Source organism: Rhyacophila brunnea, unplaced genomic scaffold, assembly GCF_057557595.1.
Source record: "Rhyacophila brunnea isolate RB1 unplaced genomic scaffold, BYU_Rbru_1.0 scaffold_2, whole genome shotgun sequence".
NCBI classification, from domain to species: domain Eukaryota; kingdom Metazoa; phylum Arthropoda; class Insecta; order Trichoptera; family Rhyacophilidae; genus Rhyacophila; species Rhyacophila brunnea.
Genome location: NW_028232859.1, coordinates 7,697,624 through 7,713,034, shown reverse-complemented (window position 1 = coordinate 7,713,034; position 15,411 = coordinate 7,697,624). Strand labels below are relative to the sequence as shown.

Here is a 15,411-nt window from a genome sequence, read left to right as displayed (position 1 = left end):
CGCGATTCTTGTCTCATAATTTAATTATAACTGTCTCACAATGCATTCTTGATACCGATTTTTTATGATAACTCAGTTATCTTATCAATTTTGTCAACCAAATAAAATTTTCTAAAATAAATATTTTTCAAATCAGTCAACATAGTGACGTTCTGATCAGTTCTGATTCCTTCCTACGTCAAAAAATATTACGCACGATCTTATTAATGTTTGATAAATTCAAAAATAATGTTTCCGCCCGGGATCGAACCGGGGGCCTTCCGCGTGTTAGGCGGATGTGATAACCACTACACCACGGAAACGCTGAGAGAGCTGACAAAACATAGTTTTATAAATAAAGTACACATATTATTTGTTTTCTAACTTCTTTGGTTGTAGTTACCGTGGTAACTAAAATAATATAATAATTATTACAGATTTTGTAATAAAGGGTGCGGTGCTAAGGTACGTAAAAATAATTTTTACTTACCTTAGCACTTATTATTATGGGTTTTCAACACATAAACTCCGTTCAAGTCGAGACCTATTTCTTTAGTTTTCCATTCTAAATATTTTTTCCGTGCTGTCAGGTTTTTTACCATAAATAAATTCCATCCACAATGGTTGCCGTTGAGTTTCTATAATTGCCTCATGGCCTATTGTAGTGTTAAAAAGAAGAAACAATCGGTGGGGTCTCCTAACTCAGACGTCATTTTTAATTACCTACCACCAAATTCACTTTTATACACGATCCATAATAATGAAGGGGTTAGTGACGAAAGGGTAGCTTGACTATAAGTCTTGTGACTATTTTGATAAAACGAATTTAAGATTAATTGTAAGTACAATCATAACAAAACCTGCTCTCTCTAAAATGTTACCAAATCGTATACCTTTTTCAATTTCCCGCCGCTTAAAATTTTCCGCCCTTTCTGTGCAACCTAATACCCCGTTTACATGTGTATAGATTTACTGTGCACAGTAAGAAAATTTATTGCCAGAAACATGTATTATCCTGCAGTTGGCAAGATTGCGTGCATGAATCAAACAAGTTTGGAAGGCTCCGAATTTCAACGCGTATGTAAGATTATTTTCAATCTGCGTCTGCGCAGTACAACGATAGTGGCGAACATGACGGTAAAAAACGAACTAGGTACTAATTTTAAGCTTAACCGATTTTCAATACGACCTGTCAGATAGTACCATAAAATGACAACATCGCGCCTCGCTCACTCTTGAAGAATGCGATTGGAGAGACAGTCAGCACTTTTACGTGTAAACAGTAAGGTTATTGTAATGATAGTTTAAAATAAGCACTATTGCCGACAGTAATTCCATGCATGTGTACAGGCGCTATAACGTCATAATGCGGGTACATCACTATCGGTGCCTACCAGCGTTACCAGACGTTATTTTTGCAATTTTTAAGCAAAAAAATATTGTCGCGCCCGGGACAGCTGTTCACGATTCTTCAACAAATACAAATAAAACGTTTAGGTTAAGCTAATTTCATTTATTTTAAGAACACCAACATCCAACATCTAATTCTAAATTGCTATACCGAACAGGTATTTTTTAGATGAATTTAAAATGTCAGATACAAGATGTTACTATTGAGTTGGATAAAATTGGAATTACTTGTTCAATAATTCAACATGATTTACTCATGTACTTACTGAATTTTGTACAGAATTTTGTACAGAAACTCTTCAGTAAGTAGATATGAGTACCTTGGTATCAAAGTGGGACATGAGCCATCTGCAATAATTTGCAGGAGAGGCGATTTTTCATTTCATATAAATATTGAAACATAATATATATAAAAAAAATACTTGAGTAATGCTTAGAGGTATAGAATCACATTTATTAAGTTAAATCTAAGATATTCATTTTGTAAATATCAAATATAATCGTTCAAAATTGCTTACGTCCGTTTTTGACACATACTTTTGCGTTTGTCCGTGTTTGATACGCAAACGGCCGTACGTGTCCGCTTTTGACAGAAAGTTTAATTTTTTTAAATAAAATTGCAAGGTAGTTCAGATTTCTTTTATTGACAGAATTTAACAATAAATGAAAAGCCTTAAAATTAATAATCATTTATTTTCTGGAGATAGGTAACAATTCGCAGAAAATTTAAATTTTTTTAAAATAAAATTTCAAGGTAGTTCAGATTTCTTTTATTGAAAAGATTTAACAATAAATGGAAAGCCTTAAAACTAATAATCATTCATTTTCTGGAGATAACAATTCGCAGAAAGCTTAATTATTTTAAATAAAATTTCAAGGTAGTTCAGATTTCTTTTATTGAAAAGATTTAACAATAAATGGAAAGCCTTAAAACTAATAATCATTCATTTTCTGGAGATAACAATTCGCAGAAAGCTTAATTCAGCCAAGTACAAATAGGCGAGTATCGGGAAAAAATATTATTATTTTGATAGTTAAAGAATTTTGTAGTTTGTGTTGTGTCATTTTATCGTTGATATTATAGAAATAAACATTTGAAATATGGAACTAGGTCAGTGACGTCCCGTGGGGGTAGGCAGATTGAGCGTTGCTTGGGGGCAGCAGTTACTCGAAGGGCGGCAAATCGAGGAGAATCATTTGGTATATATAGAAATAGCTACGATACCTAAACTTAGTACTTAATAACTTTCCATTTAAAAAATCAGCTCACTGGTTGGAAACAAAATGTAGATATTAATTAACATAAAGGTTTAACAGGACTGTAATTTTTATGTCGAGTTCGCGATCTCTAGTTTACTTCCGTTGCCCTTCGACGTCCATGGTGACCAGAAACGACACGTGCACGGATGATACAAAATACTGTAAGTATAAAAACATGGGGCGACATTTTGGCTTGTCTAGGGACGTCACTGAACTAGGTATGCGTTTTTAGGTTGTCCCGCTTTTTTCTCTTAAGTCCCGATTTCTTTTATTTCACATGGTAAAAATCCTGATTAGGTAAAATAATTACCTGGCAACGCTGGACCTATTAATATTATGCACCTACATAGTAGAAGTAGGTATATAAATGCCGCAATGCGTAAAATGGTAATGGATTTCTTTCTTCTATCGATATATCAAAAAGTGTATAGGTACCTATACAATGCAAGGTGTCCTACGAACATTTAAATATTTTCCTGATAAAAAAATAGAATAATAACGCATTAGGCACCAGTGGCTGTTTTTGGCCGAATTCCAACATTAGATCCAGAATTAGATCTTTTAGCCACCAAAACAGGCGCATTAACCCTTAAAGAACGAGATACAGATATGTGTAGAGTTTAAGTACCTACATATATATTTAAAAATGCAACATTATATTATTGGTATATTATGGTCTTAATCAATACCTATCTCCCATTGAACAGCTCCGATATACCAGTGGTACAGAACTGTCGAACATACAAGCTATTTATTTGTGGTCTACCGACTAAAACCGTGAAAAAATAAAATATCCGAATAATACATTAACAAGATCAGCGTTTCTTAACCTTTTTACACCTGCGGACCACTAATGCAGAAATTATTATTTATATGGTAACATATTATAATAACATCTGATCGCGCTTGATTTTGTCACGTAGAACCATTAATCTATTTTAAGAACAAAAACTATAAACACTTTTTCAGGTGCACGGCATATAGATTTGATTGGAATTTTTAACAAAATATGTATTTGGACGCCAAAAGTTTGCGGACCACCGATTGAGAAACACTGATACAATGATGAAACAGATTATTTAATTACCTACTAGATTATCTGGTAGGTATGTATGTATACATTATTATAATACAATAATTATAATACGTCTATATTTTGGAAAGACTTTATGAGTAGGTGTATTACCCGCTATAAGTGCAAAAACATCTTCTTGGCTACATGTTAAAACTGTGAACTAACATGCTCCGCCCATTTTAACCGCACTTCCATTGTAAACTAACAAGCTCCTACCATTTAGTAGACAACAGCGCCTAGAAGCGTAGCCAAGAAAATGTTTTCGCACTGTAGATACAGTGTTGTTCCCGGGCAAATAATTAGAAAATCAATCAATCGATCAAATATCCGCCCTACTGATAAAAGATTGTGCATTACTGTGATCAATAGTTTTAATTGGATCTACAATCCAATGTGGAACCTTTGTCGCGTGATGTGACCTCTCGCGAAGGGTTTCTTACAGTTTTTTTTACGAGAAATGTGTGTTAGTTACTTGCTCAACCTATTGAGTTTGGATATATTATGTTATCCTACCACACATGCCATGTGAATTTTCCAGTCCCGGGATGCGAACATGAGACTCACGACCTCATAAACAGACACGTTACCACTCGGCCGTCGATATACACAATGTTTACTAGTAGACTATAACATAACTAATAGGTAGAGTTAAATACAGAGAGTTGGAGCGGAGCTCGGAGCAGGAGCACGGAGCAGTGGAGCAATGGGGTTTTACCCGGAGCACTGTAAAATTTTAGCGCTCCACTGCTCCGGATGATTTTTTTTATCAATATTAAATTCTCGGTATAAAATACAATGGAAACATTATATTTGACACTATGCATCACTTTAATTTTTGGAAATACGGCAACACTGCCGAGTGATAAATAACTCACCTTTTTTTGACACTTCGAAGACACATTAATAATGAAAATGACGAATAATAAACCTTATTTTAAAACTAATTACTTAAGTATCTTTTTTTGTTTAACATTTGTATACATATAATACCTATTGAAACTTTTTACCCGTAGCGGAGCAGACCCTGGAGTGGATCTGGAGCAAGTATTAGGTCCCGGAGCGGAGCGACTCAAAAAAGGGTCCGCTCCAACCCTCTGGTTAAATACGCTTCATACCTTTGCACTCCGGCTCTAGGGTGACAATGCTGCAATATATTCGAAAAATATTTATTTCACATAATACCTATATTTTCTACTTTTTTGTATTACTACGTAATAATATATTCATCATTCAATAATATAATCAGGCAAAAAGGCGTAAGTATAAGTGTAGTAAAACGTTATGAAGCGTTATACTCTACCAATGGTTTTATTTATTGATTACCGTTTCTACATAACATATCATAACACAACTCGCATAATGTTTTTTATGCAACGTTAAATAATATTCTTTGAACTAAATAAATCGGTGTGTGTACTGTGTACGTTAGAAGTTATACTTCTTTGGCGTAACAAAATAAAAACAAAACTTGTGATAAACTAGATTCTTTGACTAGCTCTTAATTATCTTGTTAAATTACACACTCAAGAAAAGGGACCGCTTATTGGAAAGCCGTTGGTTTATTTCTATACACTTTAACTTATATTACTAAATTATATACTTAATGTTTTCTCTTTGTTTTTATTTTTAAAGTACCAACTCTGACGTTTAGTCGTTTGTTTACGTAAGGAATTCCAAATGGCCGACAATAATAAATTCGCTGTCTAGGCAACGGAACAATTCTAAACTATAATATTCTACTGTATAATTGTCACGATTGCAGTATCATATTGTGGCATAAAGGTAGTGTGTTCGGGCTGGTAACAGAACAATCGGTGGCTCGAATCCATTCGAGTGCGTTTTTTCGTGTGAAAAAATAAATTATCTGTTACATGTCACACGCCAAAAATACACTCCGATCTGATTTCCCAAACGCGCCAAAAGAAGTATAACTTCAAAAACAAATGAAAACTTGTATTTTATTATCATTTGTAATTGCGTCTTAATTATTTTGACGGGGGCATAAATCGTTATTAGCCACGTTTTTGGGTCACGCAGTCTCCAACGGGATTGGGTTTTCCCGCGCGATCACGCGAAAATTTCTCAATTTATTACGATGCCAGAGGAACTGAAACCGACTAAAGCATTGCCAATTTCCAACTAAACTCGCCACTCAGATGCAAATAATAATAATATCGTGTTAATAACTTTGACGTCCATGTGTCTGCCAATATTTTTAAAAAGAAAAATGTCTCTTGCTCTGCAGTTTTCTAAAAAGAGATTCCGGCACAGTTTCTTTATTTTGTGACTAGAATAAAAGGGTCACGCAAGTAATTATATGCGTCCCCTTTGTAGAATAAAGCATTCTTTTATAATACTATATTTAAATTAAATTATTTTATTCCCGACTGAATAATAATACACTATGTAGATACCTAACATTTTTCAGCCTTGGAACATACATACCTTACCTACTGACATCCACTATAACAATATTGATTCCCCTTCGGAAATTAGGCCGGAATTAACTTCGGGTGATTTCATAAGTCGATATTTTATTACTTAGCTGAAATTGAATATGTAATAATAATTAACATTTATTCGTAGGTATTATTTATGTATCTGTAAAAATGATTAAACATATAAATAAATGTTCTGCCCGAGAGCCATTGGAAGAGCACATGGCAACTCAGTCGATGCAATGGATCAGGTCACCACCATCTTTAGATTAATAAAGCCTGCGCATAACTTTTTGCACAAGCAACGAGCTGTCCACTGCCATACTATTTATTGATACCGTACTTGCAAACAGAGTTTGATGTTCTATAATGACTGAAGAGTATAAATCAGTTATTAGTTATTGTCGTTTATAATCGACTGTCACATTGACAAACGTCCTAGTGTATCATGATATTATACACAGAAGAAGTTTACTAACTTTGATCGTCACTTCCAATTATTATTAATAACACATAACCACTAAATCAGATGAACTCCAAGGTCTCCAAGATACGTTAAAATAATCTGAAAGAAATCTGAAACTAAGAATACTCCGACAAGTGAACACGACAGACGCGTCAGTATGAGCACTAAATAGACAATGACAGGCAATAACAGGTCATCCATAGACAACGGGAGGGGCGAAAAGTAGGACCAACCGTGTAATGTATCGGCTTCCTTCTTCAGTGGGCAATGATCAGGTAGAAGGGAAAACGGGAAGGAACGATAATAATTACTAGAGAATGTCGTGACTTGCCACTCCTCACTTTCCTCGTCAGTCAGCTCTACTCCTTTTAACAGAACACATTTATAACATTTATTATTATTAAATACTGTAGGTATGAAGATGTGATCGTCCTTTTCAAATGAAGATTTCTCCGCCACAATTACTTATTAATTATTGAATTATTCAACTCTTAGCAGTACTTACTTTTTAATAGCCTCAGAAACATGGGTGTTACATAAAAAAGATTCAACATGGAAGTGTTCAAACTACCATTTCTCAGATGCCACAGATCAATAAAATAATACTCATAATTCAATGCTTGAAACACTGTAACGCCAAGCAAATCTCAATATAACAAGCAGGCTTCGTCAGAGAACAGGGAACAGGTCTCTGATAAATCCATCCGTTGTTTGTCCTCCCAAGGTGCAGAACTAACCTGCCATTAGTGATGCCAATTGGGAGGGCAATAACCATGTTTAATGAAATCACTTCGGATATTGATATATTACACTGACGTGAGAGTGAATTTAGGTGGACGATGTTATATAAATTTTTAAGATAGGGTCTATCAATAGTTCACTCTGTGTGCTTCCACTTACTTTTATTTTTGTTATTATAACTGTTTTCTTATTTTATTATTAACTCACATTGATCTGTTACTTTTATTTGTTTTATGTCATGTCGTGAAAGCTTTAAATTATAATTTGTTATGTTCATTATATGTAAAATAAATAAATTTGAATTTGAAAAACAAAATGCTGAACTAAACGTTCTAATGGTATTATCCTTAACGGCCCACATGCTCAGCGTACATCAAAGTGGAGCTTTTATGCTATTTTCAAAACATGATCCTGGACATTCCTTAAACGTTGTAGATACCTAATCTATTTACATAATTTTGAAGCCTTATTATTATTTAATATTAAATATTATATAATTATTATAAAGCAAACATTATTCGTAGAATGTTTATCACATTTGAATGGTCAAAGATATAGCTTATAATCAGTATCTTTAAACATGTAAATCTTGCCCATTTCTTGAATAATAAAATGCCTAATTCTTGTCAAATTTGGGATCACAGAGATTATCAATATATTTTTTTATTGTAAATATTTCACTATAATATTGTCGACATAAATTTTACTAATGGTTTTATAAATGCTTTTAATAATTAATAAACATAAAAATCTTAACACCACATCACATGGACGTACTGAAATATGACTATAGAGGTAATATGGAGAGGAAATATGCAAGAGGTTTAAAAGAATACTATTTTATGTAATAAAAATACTTTATGTAGTCGTCAAATAATGATTAAAATAAATATATAGGATAATAAGGCTTCAAAATTATGTAAATAGATTATCTACAACGTTTAAGGAATGTCCAGGATCATGCTTTGAAAAAAGCATAAAAACTCCATTTTGGCGTACGCTGAGCATGTCCGCCCTTAATAAATTGTAGTGAGGCCTTTGATTGCGTGAAATGGAACTGTAGATTCGTAATGTGGAACATTCAATCAGGGCGTGTGTTCCAGTTCATTATTTTGATCAGTATAATAATAGTATAATCTCTGTATACACAAAGCTCATCCAGGGTTCGGGATTGGCTATGTTTTTTTCGACAAATTTCAAAGTGAGATAAGGGTGAGACAGGGGTGCACCTTATCTTCTATGCTGTTTAATATATTATAATATTATGTGATAGGTACATACTGCCCTGCCAAGTAAAAAGACGGAGTTTTTGGTTAGCATGGCAGCATAATACATTATAATGAGAAAACACTAGGTACAAGGCAGCACTTTTGGAGTGTCAATAACCGGCCAACGTGTTGTTAACAACTTAAGATTTGCTGACGAAACACTACTCATAATAGTCGAATCAAGATAAACGATTATTCAGACCGTAGCTCAGAAAGCCTTGAAAGCCCAATGCTGATTGGGCTTTAAAGCAACTTGGAACAGACCCTTATTTCATTAAAAAGTCATCTTCAGCGACGAAGCTCATTTTTTGGTTAAATGGCTTCGTAAATAAGCACAATTGTCACATTTGAAGTATTGAAAACCCGCATGCTATTCTTGAAACACTTTTACATCCACAAAAAATTACAGTTTGGCTTGGTTTGTGGTCTGGAGGTGTAACTGGACCGTATTTTATTGAAAACGAAAATTGCAATGCAGTTACTTACTGTCAATGGAGAACGCTACAGAAATATGATTACTGAATTTTTATGGCATGAATTAGATGATTTTAATCTGGACGATAATATGTGGTTCTAATAGGGTGGTGAAACATGCCATACAGCTCGTGATACAATCAACTTATTGAGAGAAAAGTTCAGTGAATATATCTCGTATTTGATAAGCTTATATATGAAATAAATATAAATTATAAGATGGCAAGTTTTTTCTTTATTTATTTTCGACAAGAGAATGTATGTAAATGCGACGTAACCAGGAAAATGACCTGTTCTGAAATACCTACTTACTTTGTTTTCCAAAATAGACATGAACTCCTAAATCTTTCCAATTCGCGGAAACACTCACTCATTGAAAATATACACCAACGTTGGAAAACTGTCACTACGTAACGCTATATTATTAAAATTACAAGATATTCGATTTAAAAACATAATGATAATCACGTTTTGTATGAGCATGTACACTAGGAAAATTTACGTATTAAATTTTACTAAGTAACTTATATTTCACAAAACTATAGTTAATTTTTTTTTTAAATTGAAGAAATCACTTTTTTACAGTGAATATTATTGTCAATGATTGATATGCGTGTACATAAATGCACGTTAATCTTAGTTCCTACATGTAATTATTATGTAGTATGTAGGGAATCCAATCCCAAGCTAAATTTTTGATCTCAGGATTTCGGGATTACAATTTGACGATCCCGGGATTGGCATTTTTTCGATAGTTAATATAAAAATTTTATACTCGTATATACAAAAAACATTGGTAAAATCGGTCAAACATAAATCTAGTACAATTAAATGTACCTATACAATTTAAGACATTTATTGTTAATATTGTGTGCGTTCAATCTCGTAAAAAGTCAAACAATCATAAATAATACTTTAGTTATACGCAGTGGCGGCTCGTGAATAAGATATTTGGGAGTGCTGCGGTTGATTAAAAATTAAAATAAATGTTTATTTTGATTACATTTTAATATTAACATCAAAATTGAATATAAATAATTAATTATATTAATAATTAAAATAAAAAACTTTGCATAAATTGCTTGCAGAAATAAATTTTAACAATGTTAATACATCATTATAGTTATATTTGCGTCGCGTGCTCACGCTCGATGCAGAAACGGAAAAATACTGAAATCTGACTGTCTGATCCGCACTACCGATTAGGCTTCCATTTGCGAGCACCGCTGCCCGCGCCCTCCTTCGATGACTCAAGAATATGCTATTGAAATCGGTATTGTGCAAAATCAAGTAGGTACCTACCGCGGTGTATGCTAATATTATTGGATATTGTATGTATCGATGCGTGGGCGAGCTGATTACACGCTTAATAATATTGATATTTTTCGCATTGGAAAAAAAGAGTAGGTATTGAGGAATTTCCATTTGCATTATTTTTAAATAAGTAGATTATGTACTAAAATATTCAAATGTCTTTTATTAAATGGCTTGTCTATAATTAAATTGGTCCATTTTTATAGTAAATAAAATTTAGCTTAGTTTTTTTCAATCACAGCAAAAGTGAAATTTCGTGCGGCCACCAGACGTTTCCATAGAACTGTCAATGTCAATTGTGCGGCCACAGTTAAATTTCATGTGAGAATCACTGGTCTATATCCATAGTTCGAGTTATACATACGAGTATGTTCTATGTATAACTCGAAACTGCATGGTAAAAAATTGCCTAAAACCACCAATGACAGAAGAGATTGATTACACAGAAGGCTATGCAAAATTTCAGATACGTGGTGGTGTTGAAGCAACCAGAATAGTTTTGTTTTTCTTAGCGCGTGTTCCTCGTGTGTATGTGGGTTTTCTTTGAAAAACAGTCGAAGTGTTTAAAACGCGCACATGTGTAACTTGGCACCGTTTCAAGGTGGGAAATTTGCGTCTCATTTCGGCACGAATTACAGAAATAGCACGCCAGTCAAAAATCCCTCGCAGTGCGAGGGACTCTGTGATTTTACTCGATGCCAATGCCGCCATGCCTATCCTTTGTTTTGGAAAACCACAAAGAGTTCGAGAAAATGTGAAATGCTCACACCGATTGATTTGAAACAAAGTGAATCATGGAAAACGTCTCTGTGACACTATTTCAAAATAATCTCTTTCGCTCATCGCTTTATTCTTAAAACGTGAATTCAAACAATTTGTTACTAAGAATTTAAATATGACATGTTTTACCTGTCGGAACTCTACTTATATTTAGTTAGAGCACTGATTCTCAACAAGTTCCACGAGAATTATCAATTGATTAAGAAAAAAAGGACAACTGGAAACCCTTTTGATACTTTGACTAAACGTTAACAATGAACAAATTATAGAAATATTGAAAACTTTCTGGGCTAAAAATTATTGCATCATAATATTTATTATTAAAACAGGTACATAGTAGGTAGCGATTTACTTAGGAAGCAAATAATTGTAAATAAATGCAAATTGAAGAACTCACTTGGTAGCAACGCCACCTAATACCACGCACTTGGAGTTGGGTTTCGGGAATTTCCCGACGGGAATTCTCGAGAAATTTTCGAGATTTTCCATCCCGAATCTCGAGAATTGAAATTTTTAACATTTCGGGAAATCCCGGATCTCAAGAATCTTTTCTCAGGATTCGGGATTTCTTTATTATCAAATATTAATTGAAAAAACGATTTTCTATATGGAATAAGTAGACAGAAAACACAAAACGTTCAAAGACTGATCGGGGCATTTAACACAATTAAGCCAACGTCGACACAAAATGAGCGCAATTTTTGCATCAGGGAATTTTGTGTCTCAAAAGCGTACGCGATTGTCAGACCCAGCGGTTGACAGTCTGTGTTTTTTGAAATTCTATTTTAATTTAATAATGTTTTGGATTATTTTTGTTTTCCTACTTCTATTTTGATTGTCTTCTTACATAAATACAAAAATCATATTTTTTTGGAATTTGTCTGATTTTACATAGATTTTCGGATTTTAGAGGTTTTTTTTTAAATCTCCCGATATTCTCAAGAATTCTTTTTTGGAAATAATGAATCTTGAGAATTCAAAATTTCATCATTTCGGAAAATCCCGAATCTCAAGATTGAGATTTTCTCTGGAAATACCCAACTCTACACGCACTATGTATTTGACCTCTGACTAAGGTAATGAAAATTCTCTCTTTTTTATAAATCTGACACTGCCATCCCGTGACGGTATGTACGAGGGAATTGTGCATGTTGTTTAGGGGTGATACTTTTTAAGAGCGCATGAAATTTAAGAAAGAATACGCACAATACAACATTTTAAGAGTAGATTCTTGGAGATGAAAAATTTGTTGCCTACAGCGCTAAAAATGTTGAACTTTTGTGTAGGTTTATATTATATAGGCACGCATAAATAGTACAATGTAGTTAGCAGGTTAGCATAGTTAATATTTGCCATAAAAAATAGTTATGACCGGCAGTTTACTGTTACTCCTGTCAGACAAGTTGCTATTTCTCGAAAATATTTTACAGTTCAGCCAAACAAAAATGTTGGGAATTACTGAGCTAGAGCAAGATAAGACTATTGAATATCGTTCCTCGTAGACCAGAAAATCTGGAGGGACTGGTATTTTTTTGTCGCGCTGAAGCGATCAAGGAACCTACTGGTGAGCATCTTTATATGAGTGGATAAACGTGAGAAGTAGAGTCTTGGTCACACAGAAGGTGACCGTGTGTGACTGTGTTTCAAAGCGGTCGCGATCTTCAGCCACGAGGGAACTACATAGATAAGAAAAGAGACAACTAATAACTACCTATTATGTTTATCAGAAACTTAGTTAAATTAGTAGATAAACACGAAGTAAAATTTATTTGAAACTAAAATTCATATATTTCATCGTGGATAAACAAAAACATTTCTTCTTCTTTTTGTATCATGTCAACGGATATCGATCGGACGTCACCACTCACCGGGGGCGGCAGTTACTCGAAGGGCGGAAAATCAAGGAAAATCATTTGGAATATATAGAAATAGCTACCTAAACTTAGTAATAACGAAAATATCTTCCCATTAAAAAATTCAGCTCACTGGATTTGTCGGATTCGCGATATCTAGTTTACTTCCGTTGCCCTCTGACGTCCTTATTAGTCTGATATTTAGTTAGTAATGTATCCATACAACACATTTCGTAGATATTGGACTCATGAAAGGATGACAAAAATAATGTATAAAAAAATGAGGCGGCATTTTGGCGTTGCTTAGGGACGGCATTTTATCTAGGGACGTCACTGATACCTATAGCTGATCGAAATGAAGATGGAGTGATAACTGATAATATAGCCTCCACTCTGTGGGATCCCATAATATGTGCTACATAATAATTTACAATTTATTTACAACAAGCACCTTTGCACAAACTTTGGATAAATTCCACCTTCAGTTTTAAATGTCGGTCAATTGATTATTATTTTTTAATATTATTTCCAAACCACTGTTTGATACTAAAAAACATTTTAGGAATATATTTTCAAACTACGGATATACACTATGGATGTACCTACTTATCTAAGTTATCTGACCTCCAGAATATATATAAATAAAATTATACTGAGTGCTTCCTCTATTTTAAAGAACATTACTATTTCAACAAAACATATTATGTACGGTTGTTTTATCTGTGGTGGACACGGTGGACACAAAGCAAGGGCACACCTTTATTATATTATTATAAAAATTGTTTTGAAAATATTTAAAGGGCAAATTTATATAACGCTCATTGGTGGAATGTCATTGTGGCATGCTACAGGGGGGCATGGACTTAAATGTGCTTCCTGAGAACTTACACAAGCGTAAGGTATATTTTTCATAAATTAAATCTTTTTTATAAAAAAAAAACTGTATTATAATATTTTACACTCGCCATCAACAATGAGTAATTTAAATATAAGTGAGTAGGTGAGAAATGCGGTACTGGCGACGAATGCTGATGGTGTCCTGGACAGAACACAGAACCAATGCCTCGATACTACAAGAACTGCGCACCACCGAGAGACTACAATATAATATATCATCAAATTCTGTGTGTCTGCTCCTCCATCGTGTTTTGCGTTTCTTTTGTAGTATTGTTCGCCGTACCCCAGAAAGTCTCGAAAGGTTAGTTATTATTGTTCTGTGCAATATGTCTGACAAAAGAGTCAGTGAGTGAATATCGATCCGATGGAGTGACCATGTGAAATAATTTACAAAATAACCAGTAGCATCCACTACAACCCTTGCAGAGGATAGCTAAACTGAAAAATGTTGATTCAAAATGTCACTGTACCAAATCCGTAGTGATCACGATCTTTAGCCATGTGGGTTGCGACGAGGTAGGGGATGTTTTGGGAAAATAAAATAAACAAAATCCGTGTGCTTCAGTTCTTTACCATATAAATAGGCTCCGTAAGTTATCAGGCTGAAATCCTTTGTCCATCTAATTAAATATTCAAAAGAATGATGGTACATTGTATAAACAATATTTTTTTTTGTTGTAACATTAATACAAAACGTTATTTTATCTCAGTGCAGCTCTGGTAAATAAAAAGAAAAACAGTGCCCTCCCGATTGTGTTGTTTGCCAATTATTGCCCCGATCATTAAATGTCATTTTGGATCATTCCCGAGAATCATGACAAAAATAGAATAATTCCAATTTTTCATGCACATGTCAATCGATTTCCTAGAAAACACGGTAATCGTCGACTGTTACCGATCTTTGATTATGTCGTGAGTGAAAAATGTGAATTATGCTAATTTACTCACAATCCAAATTGACATTTCATGGTCGGAGGCGATCGGGGGATGATCGTGAGAATATGCCGGTGTAATTTTGCCTTTAGTAACCTTTTTCAGCTTCAGTTTCATTTACTTATTTAGAACTTTTTTCAATGTCTTTTTGGAATTTTTCACTAACAGTGAAACAATTCACATCGATTAGCTTCCTAAATTATAAAAAAATATATTCTTCTTAAAAATATTAATAATATTAAATTCAATTTATGACAGTTCGCTCTTGTTCATACAAATGCTTTTCAGCGTAATTATTACGTAGTTTCCTTGCCAATACGGAAATGGAACATGTTCTAAATTTGAAAAATTGACAAAGTCAAAACGTCTGCCATATTTCAATTATTTTTGGAAGCACGAATATTAATAAGACGGACGTTAAAATTTTAATAATAATTGCTCCATTTTATAGAACTATTCAAAGTTGCCACCAAATCTTAAGACAAAAACATAGTTTTCATCGTTAACATTACAGTGTCTGTTT

At 33.7% G+C, this 15,411-nt stretch overlaps 1 non-coding gene across 1 annotated transcript; it reads right to left on the bottom strand.

Moving 5' to 3' along the window:
• Window positions 1–229: 229 nt before the first annotated feature.
• TRNAV-AAC (transfer RNA valine (anticodon AAC)) lies at window positions 230–302 on the bottom strand. Its single transcript has one exon. It is a non-coding gene; the product is annotated as a tRNA-Val (tRNA).
• Between the last annotated feature and the right edge of the window lie 15,109 nt (window positions 303–15,411).